At 49.7% G+C, this 14,711-nt stretch overlaps 1 protein-coding gene and 1 long non-coding RNA gene across 8 annotated transcripts in view; one reads left to right on the top strand and one right to left on the bottom strand.

Annotated features, from left to right (window-relative positions):
• Positions 1-7,127, bottom strand: part of PROX1 (prospero homeobox 1) — a 46,126-nt gene extending 38,999 nt beyond the window's left edge. For 2 of the 6 annotated variants that reach the window (XM_036015056.1, XM_028530904.2), the window contains exon 1: positions 7,022-7,127. The gene's annotated coding sequence lies outside the window, so the exon portion shown is untranslated. The other 4 variants (XM_036015058.1, XM_036015057.1, XM_036015059.1 and 1 more) reach the window with 4 other exon arrangements.
• LOC118498083 overlaps positions 5,975-14,711 on the top strand; it is a 98,318-nt gene continuing 89,581 nt past the window's right edge. For both annotated transcript variants that reach the window (XR_004900613.1, XR_004900614.1), the window contains exons 1-5: positions 5,975-6,064; positions 6,207-7,379; positions 8,826-8,957; positions 10,642-12,383; positions 14,103-14,211. This is a non-coding gene — a long non-coding RNA (uncharacterized LOC118498083). The remainder of the gene's footprint in view (positions 6,065-6,206; positions 7,380-8,825; positions 8,958-10,641; positions 12,384-14,102; positions 14,212-14,711) is intronic.

The raw sequence follows: 14,711 nt of genomic DNA, 5'->3' as shown, positions 1-14,711 counted from the left end.
GTTGAACTCTCTGCAAAAGAATGACATTGTTCCATTTTAGAAATCAATAAACTGAGTTAGCCAAGAATAAATACATCTTCAGGACTAGTTTTCTTCTGTCAAAAACCTGCCAAAATAATACTCCACATGCTTAAAGAAGCTCTCTAACACATGCCACTTGTGAATCTTATGTCACATGCCAGATTTAAGAAACAAACAGAAAAACAGGCAAAAAAGATGTAGCAAGGAGAAAGAAAACATCACTCCAATACACGACGGAAATACCTTCTCTGCCTGTGAACTTCCACTGTTCCTTGGAAACGCAACATAAAAAGAGATCACCCTTCCTTGCATTTTATAAAAAGCACTTGACATATTTTGTGACTTATTAAGTAGTGTTGCTAACCCCGAATTTGGCACTAAACGTAAGATGTCACATCTTTTCTTTGCTTGCAATTAACATTTCAGGAAGCAAATGAGAATATTTTTTTCACCCAGGGTTTATCTAATATTAAACTTCACGTTTGCTTCACGGAGCACATCTTCACAATAACAGGGTGCATTGCCAAAGGCAGCGTGCAGAGTGCCTGGAACAGCTCCCATCTCTCTCGGTTCACCTGTAAAAACATCTACGTACTCCCTAGGACTGCATCTGTGGCTAGTTTTAAAGAATGACTATCCATGCAAATAGGCATAATTTCAGCATGAAATAACCTGTAAAAATCCAGAAAATGCTCAGCGCTTAGACGGCAGCGTGTCTACATTATTTTTTTTAAGTGAGAAAGATTTCATCACGCAGTCCTTGCCCCTGCCTTCTGTAAGAAGATGCATTTTACAAGAGCCTGGTTTAGAGGATCGTGAAAGCAGGACGATGCCTCTTTAAGTATGTTTTGTACGCTTGAGAATAAAGTACTTTTTACATGCCTGAGGATAAAATGTCCTGAAGGTAGAATGGGAACAGACCCTCACAACTTCAATATTGGGTTCAAAATCGAATTTGGAATAATCGCGATCCCTCACACATGAATAATAAAATTGGTTTCAGGAATACAAAACTTCAATGACAAATCGTTCACTAACATATTAGATCTGATAAATCAGGTGTAGCTGTCAGGTGAGAGGGGAAAAAAGGAAAGCCCGAGACAAACAAGAAAAAGGATGAATTATTTCAAAGCTCAGAAAGACTTGCATATTGAGTCTTTCTTTGCACGCATATCAGCTTTCCCAAAACAGAGCTCACTGCCATTATTTTAAATGTTTACCTGTTCTGTCTGTGTTCAAATCTTTTCCCTGTTCATGTCACCTGAAGATTGCACAGCTCCCCAATGAAAACATTGAACAAACTTTCCGCCGTGTTTTCCTCCCCTCTGTTCACCCTCACGCCCAACCTGGATTTTCCTCCTTCCCACCCTCGCTATGGGAAGAGAACCTCTGCCACAGAGACTCGGCAGCGGCAGGCTGTGTGAGACGCAGGCACAAGGTCACCCCCAGGCATCCTTCCTTCTCGGCTGCCATCTACCTCTGCGTCAACTGCACTTCCTCCCCTCCAGCCTAGGTATCAACAGCTGCATCCCTGCCTCGTGCCAGGGCCAAGAGGCGGGCTGTGCTCTTCCTAAGGTGGAGAGAAATGATACTCTTGTCTTCGGGGCTTGTTGGGTCTTTTCAAAAACACAGTCTCCTCCTGTAACTTCCTCCCGATTCACCAAACTACTCTGGTTTTTGCAATTCTCTTTCAACCAGTCAGCGTTTTTAGATTAAATAAGGGCCCGTTTCTGTTGTGGGCTAAGCGAATTGAATTACTTTTAGGTCTTGTTGTAAGATGTCCAGCTGAGACATAGTAAATGGGATGAAACAAATGGGGAAAATTATATAATCCAGCAAGACAAGGCATTCTATTAATAGGCACAAAGAAATATATCTCTCCATATAGCCTAGACCTAAACTTAGAAATAAAGGTATTAGTGCACATTGGGCTTAGAACCCGTGGAGGCTCCAGACAAGATCAAGTAATTATAACTGGGTGACAGTACACCAGCATGATGTTTCACAAACAAGATGTATATGTAAGTACACTTACCCCAGAAGAAAACACACTGTTAAATGACTGTAATGCAAATTAAATAGCTTGAAAACACTTTCACAGCCCTTCCGTGATCTCCCAATTCAGAATTCAGAGAAGGCTATGCATGACTTGACAACTGACACTATCCTGTGCACCAAGACTTTTCAAAGTCCTTTATTTCTCAACGTGTGTGCTAAGCCAGAATGTTTCGGCTACAATTATTATTGATTTCTGCGTGTGTTCGGTGCCGTGGAGTCGGCGAGACCCCATGAAGGAGTGAGGCCCCCAACGCCCAGTCCCCCACAGCCCTGCTGGGCTCCTGTCGACCTGTGCCTACGGCTTCCTTGGTGGAGTCGATCCATCTCCCAGTTGGTCTCCCCTCTGCCTGCTGCCGACTATGTCCCCAGCATTCCTGTCTCCTTGTGTTTTCATTTTAACGTGGATTTTAAGTTTAACCAAACAACGTAAAACCTCCTAATCAACAGGGATGAACATCAATTATCCACAAGTATGAAGAAAAATACTGATGCTGAATTTGAATCCAAATGTGTTATTGATCAGATACACATAGTCTACCCTTATAAACTCCTCTTTACTTAATGTGAAAATCTATAGAGAATAGTTTTCACCATGAAATATTTTTGTGGCACCATTTGGCATCAAACTACACAAATATTCTAATAATTCCTATGCAACGGATACCTCAGCATAGCAGACTCCTCCCCCCAAAATATAAGAACAAACATCCAGGTATAATCAAGTCAGATTTTAACTACTCCAAAGGATGCATAGTTAAAATTGGAATTATTTGACCTTCTATTGCACATAATCCTAAGGAAGCTGGCGACTTCATGGTAGCAGAAAAGAATTTTCAGGGAAGGAGTTTGAAGGCACACTCCAGCGTGAGGCAGAAAGCGGCCGAGTGCTCCCACTTCAATCAAGAACTCATCCGGGGGAGGGCAGCACAACTTTTAAGCATCTCTGTGGAGTCCAGATCCTGGACAAAGACGTGTTTCATTACAGTAATTATCCAGATAGTTCAGACAAATCTTTTATGAGGCAGAGGAAGTGTGAGGTTGGCACAGCTTCCTGGTTGGATTATTGAAATTATCTGTCTTTGTGGATAAAATTATTTGAAGAAAGTGCTCGAGCTTACCCTTTACTTCTTTTAGAGAACCACCTTCGAACAGGCTTCTCATCTGCTCAGATCGAGCTGGTGATGGAATTTCCAATGGAATATCATTAATAAATCAATCCGGAAATCAGTAATTTAAGGGAAAAATCCGATGATTTGATTTAGGTAACTCCCCCCACCCCCCCCCACTCAAATCCCTGAGCTGTCCCCTTCACTGTGTTCAAGAGTCCATTTTTGCCAAGTAGCAACTTTTCCTTTGGAGGTGTTTCTGCCTACTATCAGGTTGAGAAAACCTTTGATGTTTATTGTGAATAATTCACTTGTCGTTGGGTGCATATTTAAATTAACTAAGACTGTATCGTCAAAATCTTCTATGAGATGTTAAAATTGACTATCATAATCGAGTTCTCAGATCATCACCGTTTCATTAAAAAGCTCTCCATCCTATCAAAAAGGCCATACATTTTTCACCAGCCAAATAAGCACAGCACATTTTCTGACGCGTGCCTAATGACTCATTTCTACTTATTTAAAAAGTCAGAATTCGCCAAATTAGCAAATCAGAGTGAGAAATAATCTCAAGAAAAAACACATTTTTTTTTCTGTTTCTCAAAATCTGAAATACTCTAAATGTCCTCTGAAGCTTCAGAAGACACAAGGCAACAAACAGGGTTTGGGAAATTCCTAATGCACATATCCTTTCCCGTGCATACAGGTACTTAATTAGAATCCTGTAATAACATATCATGCACAATCCATCTTCATGTCGTGAAATCAGGAACATTTTATCATTTCTTTTGTGAATCCTGAACCTAAAGCATTTCTTATATTAGCAATTGCACATGCAAGACGATTCCTGACATGATATAAGAAATGAAGGGGGAAAGGGCCTATTTGCATTTTGAACAAGTAAACAGCAAGCCTGGCAGCCAGATGATGTTTTAAAACTGCAAGTGCCACTTGTGGAGGGCCAACGCTAGGAAATGGATAAAGTGGGAACAAAGATGCATGCTACGTATGCGTGCCTTTTTTTCCCACAAGGTGGTGATTACACTAAATACAATTCTGCATAATGGAAACATAAAAATATCAGTAAGTGTCAGCACAGGTAACCCTTATTAAAAATAAGCAAAAGAACACATCCATCGTTGACATTTTCATTACCAAAGAACTTCAAAAGCATCCAAGGAAAGTGTTGGAGGAAAAGTTTACTGTTTACGACTAAAGAATAAATAACACATATTTTCTTATTTTCATGAAAACAATGACCGTCACCCAAGCAACAAAACCAAACAATAACAATTCGCCATCCAACCTAATTCCAGGCAGCTCAAGAAGTAGCCTGTGTAATGAGAAATTTACAAGATCAAGTGATAAGAATCCAGACACGGCGCTTACATTGAATTTCCAACATCTTCCCTCATACATTAAGCCGCAGTCCTTACCATCATCTAATTTACCATTACATAAACATAGGCAAGTTACGCTGTTTGGACAGCCTAACCTGAGTATTCCCCTCTTGCTTCCTCACCACACACAGCCCATTTCATGTCAAAAATACCCAGAAGTTCTTTCAAGAAACTCCTCATAGAACTGACTGCCCGCATCTTGCATCAAACAGAAAAGCACAGTTACCTCTCATGTACTTGAGATTTTCCTTCCCCATCAAAGTAATAACTGGAACATCTGGCACATGTCTGGTACAATGACAGGCTCATTCTACTTTATGAGAATATTTAACATATGACTTGAAAGAGTTTATTGCACATACCTATTCTTTCTGGGCAGAGAGAAAGCACGCTAAAAAGATAAGCTTTACGAACAGTAACACTTTCAAACTGACTTTGGTATTCTTGGCAGTCACACACACCACCCACGGCTGTCCAAAATACACACACACAAAAGGCAACTCCCCCCGCCTCCCCAGACCTGGGAGATAGACATAAACTGAACGGAAGCAAAGGGAAAGTCAATCTCCCTCCACCTGCTGCCTGAAGTGGGGGTACTTTCAGCCGCCTGGCAGACAGGAGCCTGAGACACAGCCTCGGCAGCAGCCTGCCAACATCCTTAAGAAAAATAACAAACACATAACAACTTGTCCCCTACCCTCCACCAAAGAACTCACACGGCAGGGCTCAAAACATAACAACAGCCCACTCCCATTAGCCCGGACAATCCTATTAACCAGGGCAACCATAAATTCATAAATCTCTACAACCCCAGGGCACGCATTGTGGTCTGGAACGATACAGACACACACAGACACAGAGGAAATTTGCACCTGTCTTTCTTGACACAACACACCTGTCAGGCCCCGCTCATGCGTATTCTGCTAATAGACCTCTGCCTACCTAGTTTAGGAAAGGAAATGCCTTTTTTTTTTTTTTGTAAGGGGGGGGGTATAGGTGGGAGGGGAGAGAGAGAGAGAGAGCACAAGAGAAGAAACTTCTAGCCTTGACTTTGAGAGGAGGCCATCCTGTACTTGCTCTGTTTTTATAAGCTCAAGGAGACAACACAGACCTTCTTGGAAAAATTAAAACAAGCAGGTGAGTTTCCAGCCTTCCCCCAGGCGGAGTAGGGTTCTGGATTGCCAAGAACAGCAGCAGTTTCACACTCCGACCTGCCTCCTTGGGCTATTTAAGGCTATCGCCCAACCCCTCCTCCTGGTTCTTTTCTCGGCCGGCCAGGAGGACTCAACTTCCAAAGGGCTGAGAGGGGCCGGAGACCTGGAGTCTCTCGAAAGCTACTCTTCCTCTACCTCCCCGCTACCCGCCCCCCCACCCCCCATCCCAAATCCACACTCTCCAGCGGCGTTCAGTTTCAGCGGGAGGAGTAACTGGCTGCCACACCAGAGGAACCAACCAACAACTCGCAAAACTGGACTTTGGGTGATGTCTCTTCTCCAACCCCCCACCCCCCTACCCCGCGCCCCCCTCCTTGTCTGTTCCGGCAAGATAGCACCTCTTCCCGCCCTCCTCACCGTTCCATCCAGTAACAATTACTCTCGCCTCTCCTTTGCCCCCTCCCCAGTCCTCCAAACTGGGGCAAAACTGTAGGTACCACGCAGCCAAGACAAGATCGAAGCAGTCCAACACCATAGCCTGCCAGCGATGACTGAGGGAGCCTCGGCCTTGCAAGTCCGCTGCCCAAGAACACCCCCCACCCGGACCACGATCTCTCTGTCCTCCCGCGACGCCGGGGCACCGATTCTTCTGCCCCCGCCCCCGCCCCCCTGAGGCTCGGGGAGCCGCCTTACCCCGTTCAACTTGACCTAGTCCAGGTTCCCTGGAGCTCAGGAGAGGGGCGCCGCGCTCGTTGCCCGGGACCATCTCCGCACCGCTCCAACCCCGATTTCAACATTTCGGCTCCGACAGCGTTTAGAGAGGAAAGTAACAGAGCGCCCCCCTTTCCCTCTCCCCGCCTCTCTCCTCCCTGGCTCTCCGCTGGGGTTAAAAGGAGAAGTGAAAGGTATGCAAATGGCAAGCAAATTGGAAGAGCCTGGAAGAAAGGCAGCTATAATAAACTAGACAAAGAGAAGGGACGCGGGGGACTAGCCCAGGAGTTTTAACCGGGAGAGATGGGAAGGATGAGGCTTGGCGGAAAGCGGGCACCCAGACGAACAAAAAGCGACCCTATCCCCGCCGCGGTCCCCTCTCCTGAGTAGAGAGAGAAGGCAGGAGAAAGAGGAAAGGAAGCAAGCGCCCCCGCACACCCCAGCCACGGCACACAAAAGGTGACAAGATCAGCGACACGTCCCGCAGTATCACCCCCCCCCCCCCGCGCCAACACCACCCCCAGCCACCGGCAGGAAAGAGAAAGAAATAAAAGCCGAGCGGATCACTTACTCTTAGGAACTGGGAGGAGCGCAGCGCGGAGTTCCACTGAGGCTCCTGCTCAGAAACTGTTTAGAGGTTATTTTATTACGATTCATTTAAATAACACCATTTCCTCCTGAAAAAGAAATGTTGACACGGGTGTAAGTCATGGGAGTCTCTTTTCTTCCCATTCAAGAACAAGCCAGTACAAGTGATTCTGGAAAAGGGGAGGGGACTGGCGAGGGGACAGAAGATACTTACGCGGCGCCGAGAGCAGGGGGACTGAGCCTTTTTTTTTTCCTCCCCTGCCGGCGGAGAGGAACACACGCGCGCGCTCACACCCGCCGCTACCTTGCGGGTGATGAATATGATAATTGGACGAGGGACGGTGAGTCTGGACGGGCGGCGAGGAGGCGAGCGATCGGGGCGAGCAGGAGCGGGGAGAGAGCGAGGAGGGCCGGGAGAGGAGACGGGGAGCGAGGCGGAGAGCGGCGAAGACCCGCGGAGGGCGCGGGGGAGCGGCGGGGCGCGGAGGAGCGGAGCGGAGGCGCGGGGAGCGGCGACGCGGGGCGGGCGCGGCGGGCCCGGCCGAGCTCTTTTGCGCCGCCGCGCTCTCGCGGCTGCGAGGGTGTATGATTTCCGAGCGCTCCCTCGGCTGAGGGCTGCGCTCCACGACAAGATTTACTTTAAGACACAGCTGAAGGAAACAGGAAGACTGCACGTCACAGTCTCACTGACGTACCCGGCCCCGGCGCCCAATCGCGAGGCGCCTTCGGATTCAAGGGGGGATAGCGAGGCAAGAGAACTTGGGAGGAAAAAAAAATATATAAAAGGGGTGGGGGGTGAGGGGCTGGGAAAAGAGGAGGGGAGAGGGGACCTGCGCTCCTCCTCCCCCCGCCTCCGTCCCCGGCCCCCACCCCCATCCCCGCCCTGCCCCTGCTTCGGGGCCGCGGAATCGCCGCGCCGGGCCGGAGCGAGCCCTCCGCGGGCACCACGCAGAGCGGGAGACGGCGCGAGCGGCGCTGGGCTCGCGCTCGCTCTTCCCGGACGCAGGTCCTCTCCCCCCCGCCTCCCCTTCATTTCCCAGATACAGCCGATGGAGTTTGCCCTGTGGCCGAGCGAGCGAGGGCTCCTCAGACTTGGGTGAAGGAAGGCACGGGAGAGTGTACTGGAGAAAGTGGATTTTTTTTTTTTTTTAGGGGTGGGATGGTGTAGGAGGAGAGCGTGGGCATCCTTAAATCATTCCACTTTTAAGATGATTATAGGTAGTATCAAAAATACATGTATGTTACTCTTGCAGAATTTTACAGGGGAGGTGGGCACTGAAATACAGGTAAGGTTTGGGATTAAATGATAGATGCCAGAGGTTTCCCACATCGGCTCCGCCGCATCTGGTATTCGCAGACCAGCCGTGGCTTAATCCCAGTCAACCCCCCGTCAAAATTATTAAGAAGAAGAATCCTTGTTTGTATGGTAGGTACAGCAGCCTTAAAGAAAATGTTAACAAACATTACCTCGCAGTTGTCCCTCACTCATTCCACCCCAGGATAACCAAAAATACAGGTTTCAAACAGGATTTGCACAGTTACGATGCCTGAGTGACAAACTTTAAAATTTATTGGGTAAGAAATGTCAAACGCTTAATTTCAGACTTCGATATAAAGCCATAGAAAAATTCACTCTGGTTTGACACAGCTTGGGTGAAAACAACCAGCAAGATTTCTTTAGATTGTGTGGCTCTAAGAGCTCCTTGGGGGTTGCAAGTTACCAGTGCTAAGGAGGGAGCCTCCAGCCTCCGCGGCTGGAGCGCAGCTACAACGTTTCTTTCTTGCAGCACAGTAACCGGCTTTTAATAAAGGAACCCAGTTTATGACTTCAAGGTCCTACAAAAACTAGGACTCTCAGGGGCTGCGAAGCAGAAACATTCATAGCTACTCGATTAGACACGCTCATTTTCTTAGGTAAGGTGAGGAAAAGTAATTTTCACGTGTCCCTCAAATTTAATCAGATCAAAGGTCGAATCCTGTTGCGACTGTGACAACACGGGGTCTAGGAGGTGTGTTACAAGCACACGGGCCGAAAACAATCACCAGGTTCTGCAAGCACGCACACACACCCACCCACACACCCAACTTTCCTGAGACAGTGAGCATGTCAGCCCGCAATTCATCAAACTGTGAGGAAGTCTTCTCTCGGAATAACAGCAATGATAACGTCCAACTCTATACCCTGTAGGAAACTTTTGGCAAGGGACTCACACACATGGAAAAGAAGGGAAAAAATCAGGCCGGTCAGGTTAGGTGTCCAGGATGAGAAAGGAGACCTGCTTGAGCATCCCCAGCATTCACGTCTTCCCTTTCGCAGCCTTCAGACACTCCCTGTGCCCCATTACTGACACAACACAGAGGCGCGCAAACACGCCGCTCACACTTCCAGGGATCCGCTCGCGGGCTACTGATCGTATCAAGTGTGCCTAATCGAGACGTGACAATTTAGGCTGGTTCCGAAGTAATCTATCAACGTGCCCACAAGATGCAGCATGGAATACTGTTTCTATTGGTTGGGTCCTTTCGAGGTAAGCGGGTGTCTTGAGCAGAGAGCAATTTGGATCAAGGATACTGCCTTTCTTCTTTTTCGCCCTATTATTTTCTTGAAGTATCCCGGTGGGTCCGTGTTAGAGCCAGCCCACACATGAACTGGTAGGAGTAAAGGATACGTGCCCTCCACGCCTTAAAACCATCTGCTCAGTTAGACATGTACAAGGGAGAGGGCAGGGAAGGAGGAGGGAGAACAGAGGGAAGAAAGGAAGCGGAGAGAGAGAAAAGACTCAAACTCTGGAAGGAATGGCTCGAACTGTAGCCCACAAGTTTACGTCAATTGCACCTAGCGCTCGGATGCACCTTTTGCACACACTACGCTCCGGAACGGGCGGCGAGAAAAGCCCCTTATCGCTCCCTGAGTCGAAGTCGGGGTAGCCCGCTTGGCAAACAGGGAGGCACCCCCAGCCCCAGCCTTGGCGGCTGAGGCTCGCGGCTCGCCACGCTCGGCCGCGGCAGTTCGCAGCCCGCTTTAGGGCGCAGGAGCTGGTGGTTGAAATAGGAGCGCGCGCGGCGCTGGGCGAGCGAGCTCGGTCCTCAGCCCAGCTCTGTGAGCCGCGTCTGCGGGGCCCTGTCCTGTCCCCTGCTGTCGGGACGCCGTACGAGCCAGGCTCTTGGCCAACCCTTCCTGCCAGAGCTGAGGCGCTCTCCCAGGTCTCGAGCCGCCCTGGAGCGAGTATCTGGGGCGACTCCCGGTTTTGTTTTCTGATAGGGGAGAAGCGGTCAGTCAGCTCGGAGACCACAACTCGCCTAGATATTGGCTCCATCTCGGAAACCATCGGCCAGACCTGGGGGGCCAGACCTCAATCCCGTCCTATGCCCAACTGCCAACATAACCCCAATAACTTAAAAGTTAACCCAAATTCTGACTGGTCTTCCAACAAACCCCAGCCCTGCAGGCTGCGTTTACTTATTTATCTGAAGGCTGATCTGTGTGTTCTTAGTCAAAGTTGCAGTAATCACTTGTGCATCTGGTTCTGGGTTAAACACAGTTCACCGGGATATTTCCTGGGTGTATTGTTCACCCCCCCCCCCCCCCGTTCTTGCTCAAAGCCGTTAGGTGGAGACCGGAGAGAGGACTGCTATAAGTAATTTCGACCTTGCGAATAACTGTCCCCAGATCCCTAAACAAACCGATTCTGGGAATCTCAACCAGGTCCAGCTGAGAGACAAACGTGGGCATGGATTTCAGGAAGATGAAGGCGATCTTGCCCAGACACACGCTCCCGGACACACGCGCACAGACACACCCCATCAGCCAAACACCACCACCACCACCACCCTGAAGAGGGGAAGAGAAAGAGAGAAAAACCGACTCCAGGGTGCAGGCCGGCCTGCTTCAGGCTATCCAGAGGCAGACTGAGTGACCTCCATATCCCCCCCACACACACACTTCTGTCCCTGTGCCCAGTGTGCCGCCAAGCCCAACCTGAATTTGTTGTGAAGGTCTGAATGGGGTGTGTGGGGGGGGGGGGGGGGTGAAATGCCACAAGATCAGTAGCAATAGCAGCTGTGCATTTCTCTCCTGGGAACCCCACTGCTTAGAAGCCTCCCGAGTGATGTTTGTTTAACCAACAGCTTTCAAAGTAAACAGGCGAATCCCTCCAAAGGAGTTGAAATATAACCTTTACAAGAATTTTTGGGTCAGGGTGCTGGCAGAAAAAGTAATTTTAAAAAATAATACTGCCCCCACCCCAGTGTATAGTCCACCATAAGAAGCCTAAAAGAACCTAGAACTGCCATAAAAATATCAGCTCATCGAAAGGATTCTTTACTGTCAAGGGACCTCGAAGCAGATCACTGTTCCCCGACAGGCCCCGCCCTCGGGGAGAGGGGTCGGTGTCGGAGACTGAAGGGGCAAACTACTACTCGATTTTATGGAAGCGGCAAAAACAATCAAAGGGAGGTACATTCCTTGCCCTGGAGTAGACACGAGAAGGCTGGGAGCTCCGCGCCGCCAACCCTGGCTTTGCCTCAGGCACCGAACTTTCCAATATCAAGATATTAACAGATGGCGGTGAGCACATGGAGGGCTGTTACTTACATAATCCAGCCGCTCCGCCCGGCCGCGCGGAGCCCGGCTAGGCGCCCGCCAGGCCGCGCGCGCGCCTTGGGAGGGGTGCTGCTGCCCCCCGAAACACTGTGCCTTTCTCCAACCCTATTCGGCTCTTTGAGGGATAGGATTTGGAAAGGCCTGATCTCAGTTTAAAAAAAAAAAAAGCACATCAATCTACTATGCTGTATCTTCAGTCCACCGCAGTAAAAACGCTGCAGACCGAAGGGCCAAGGGAAGCGGAGGGTATGCTTTTGGGGAGAACGGGACACACTCTCTCGGTAACTGGGGGTGCCACGTAGCGAAATTTACTCAATTTACACCCCTCCCTCTTTGGCTCAAATTAGCATATCGTTCACTGTCACAAAAATACAAAGGCAAGCTGGGGCCGCAACCTAGAGTGGGGTGGGTGAGGGTGTGAGTGCGTGGGGACGCCTTTGCACGCGGGGGCGCAGTGGGCAAAGTTACGCACAGCCTGGGGCACTGCTACATTTCCCAGCTTTTGCAGGTTTTTAACCACTGGTTCTCGCGCGCGGGGAGTCCCTTTCGACTGTGAAGTCGCCTACTGCCATCACGCCCTCAGCCACCTCCCCAGAGGCCCAGTCCCTCCCGGTGTGCCTGTGTACCTCCTCCGCACGTGTGCTGGGGGACGTGTTTGTTGGCCGAGCCTCCTCCCTGATGGCGACTCGGAGCCGCCGAAACCCGTGAGGAATACGCCTGCGTGCGTTGGAAAAGTTTCGGGGTAGGAAGAAAGGTTGGGAGTCTCCTCTCCTGGCCCTCGGTGGAGCGGGGCTGCCTGGCCAGCGGCTTCCTCCGGGTCTCCTCCTCCCTCCCGGCCCTTCCTTCCACGCCGCTGCCCCGCGCTAGGTGTCGCGGCCTCTGGACGCCGCGAGAGCGAACGCGCGGGGCTACGGCGGTGGCGCCCAGCTCCCGGCGGAGGGCACGCCCACCCTGCTCCTGCGGCCCTGGGGGTCCCCTGTCTCCTGGTCCGCGCCCCACGTTCCCTGCTTTCTCCCGGGCTGCCGCAGGCTTTGCAACCATGCTCAGCTGGCCTGGGCTCAGCGCACGCCCGGCGCAAGGGGCTGCCACCTGCTCCCGGCGCGGCGCGGAGCTGGGGAACATCAGATGCTTCGGGGCCCGTGCTGCCCCGCGGCCTCCCCTCCCCCCGCCGCCCTCCTGTTGCAGCGGGGCGGTGGCGGCCACAGCCGGCCGAAGCATTTAACCTGAGAGTGGGGACTCTCCTGGGACCTAAAGAGGGGCGGGACCTTTTAGGGGATGTACACCCCCCAGGCCACCCCCCTTTCTTGTCAATGATCTAAGCATATTTGGCCGTTATTCCCAGTTTCCCTTTCTTTGGTCTTTTAAGTCAAGGACGTGAATTCGCAGGAGGTTTTTCTCTATTTTCAGGGGCGTTGGGGCTAGGACTTGAGTCGTCCCTGCTGTCCGTATTTCTAGGCTTTTATTCAGCATGACCAGCGGCTTAGAAATGTATAGGCGAAGGCCAGGCACAGAGGGAACAGAGAAAGGAGGTCCCAGTTTGGATGTATTTGTGCGGGTGGGGTGGGGGGGAGTGACTGAAAAGTTGCATTTTGTTTAAATTAGAGCAAGACCAAGTTGAAAGCCAGATTTCTATAATTTTTCTGGTAATATTTCTTTTATGAAGTATTTAAGTGTCTGTTTGTCATCATTTTGAGATCAAAAGGAAAATCCATATGCTGCATAGTTTTTCGAAATTGCTATTTAAATATGTTTTAAATGTTTTAGCCAACGTGGAGAAGGCTGCTCAGACGCAGACTGGTGACAGGGAGAGCGGGATGGTTTGATGTGAAGCAGGATTCCCATGACCTGGCTAATCCTCAAGCATCACCAAGGGAGCTTTTAAAAAATAAAGATTTCTGGGCCCACCCCAGTTAGGCAATCAGCGGAAGGACTGAGGATCTGGGGATCATACTGGTTTTCCAATTACTGCTCAGCCGGATGCTGACTTTGTGACCTTAGCTGCCTTATGTAATCTATCTGAGCCTCACTTCTTTTTATCTGTGAAGTGGGAATCATATCCAGCTCATCGAGTTGTTGACTTTCGCAGGAGGAGGATTGTTCAGCACGTGATTGGTGCTCAATAAAAAATGGAGCCCATTTTGTCTACATACGTGTGGCCCACACACTTGAGCGGGCCCTTCCCCCATATTATGGTGAGGCTAACTGGGCTGGGTTTCCATATGTACATGCACACACATTTTCGCTCATGCCTCGTTGCTTATTCGGGCACTTTGTATGCTCACCTTCCCACCTTTTAGGCCACAAAATATAAATTAGAATCGGTGTGTGTTTGGAAGCCAGGCTTTGTGTCCTTGGTCCTAGAACTGTCCATCAGGCCCAGTGGCAGGCAGGAGGCATTTATCAATCTGAATCTTGCTTTCTTTCTTTCTTTTTTGGTCCTCTCCCCTCCTCTGCTTTATAGACGGAAACCTTTTCAATAGAAGCTGCGCATCAGACCAATGAAACCACAGGACAAAACATTCTATTCAAGGAGGGAACATCAAGAAGGAAAAGAAGGTCAACATTCCTAGGTAAAACTAAAAAAAAAATCATATCATTTATCATTAAGTTTTTACATGTCTGAATGAACAGCTCCCCCTAATCTGCATGCAGTAAAAGGCAACCCTTCATAAAAGTATGTTCGAACCAATGACTACAAGCACACCCCAAGGTAATTAAGAGAGAGCCCGGGCAGAGACAGCTGCGAGGAGGAGAAAGATAGGTGGGAAGGCGCCGTCCCTGGCTGTGACCACAGTCGCGTGAGGGAAGAAAGCCAGAGGAATGGAATGGGCTGAACCAGCAGTGAACAGATCAAGGAGGCTGACAGTTTCAGAACTGGAGAGGGCTGTGAGCGGCTAATTAAACACCCCAAGGAAGGTGTTTTGCTGGTACCCTAGCAGGCTTGTGATAAGTAATCCTGGTGTGTCGTTGGGCAGGAGTAAGGAAGAGATTGCCAGCTTGGGGTGTCCATGGGCCCAGCCCCTAATGAAGGAACTCACTCTCCCAGAATGGGGGAAAGCCCAACCATGCA

The sequence above is a fragment of the Phyllostomus discolor genome, chromosome 14 (genome assembly GCF_004126475.2).
Source record: "Phyllostomus discolor isolate MPI-MPIP mPhyDis1 chromosome 14, mPhyDis1.pri.v3, whole genome shotgun sequence".
Taxonomy (NCBI): domain Eukaryota; kingdom Metazoa; phylum Chordata; class Mammalia; order Chiroptera; family Phyllostomidae; genus Phyllostomus; species Phyllostomus discolor.
Note: the sequence above shows the minus strand (reverse complement) of the source record. Positions and strands in the feature narration are given on the sequence as shown.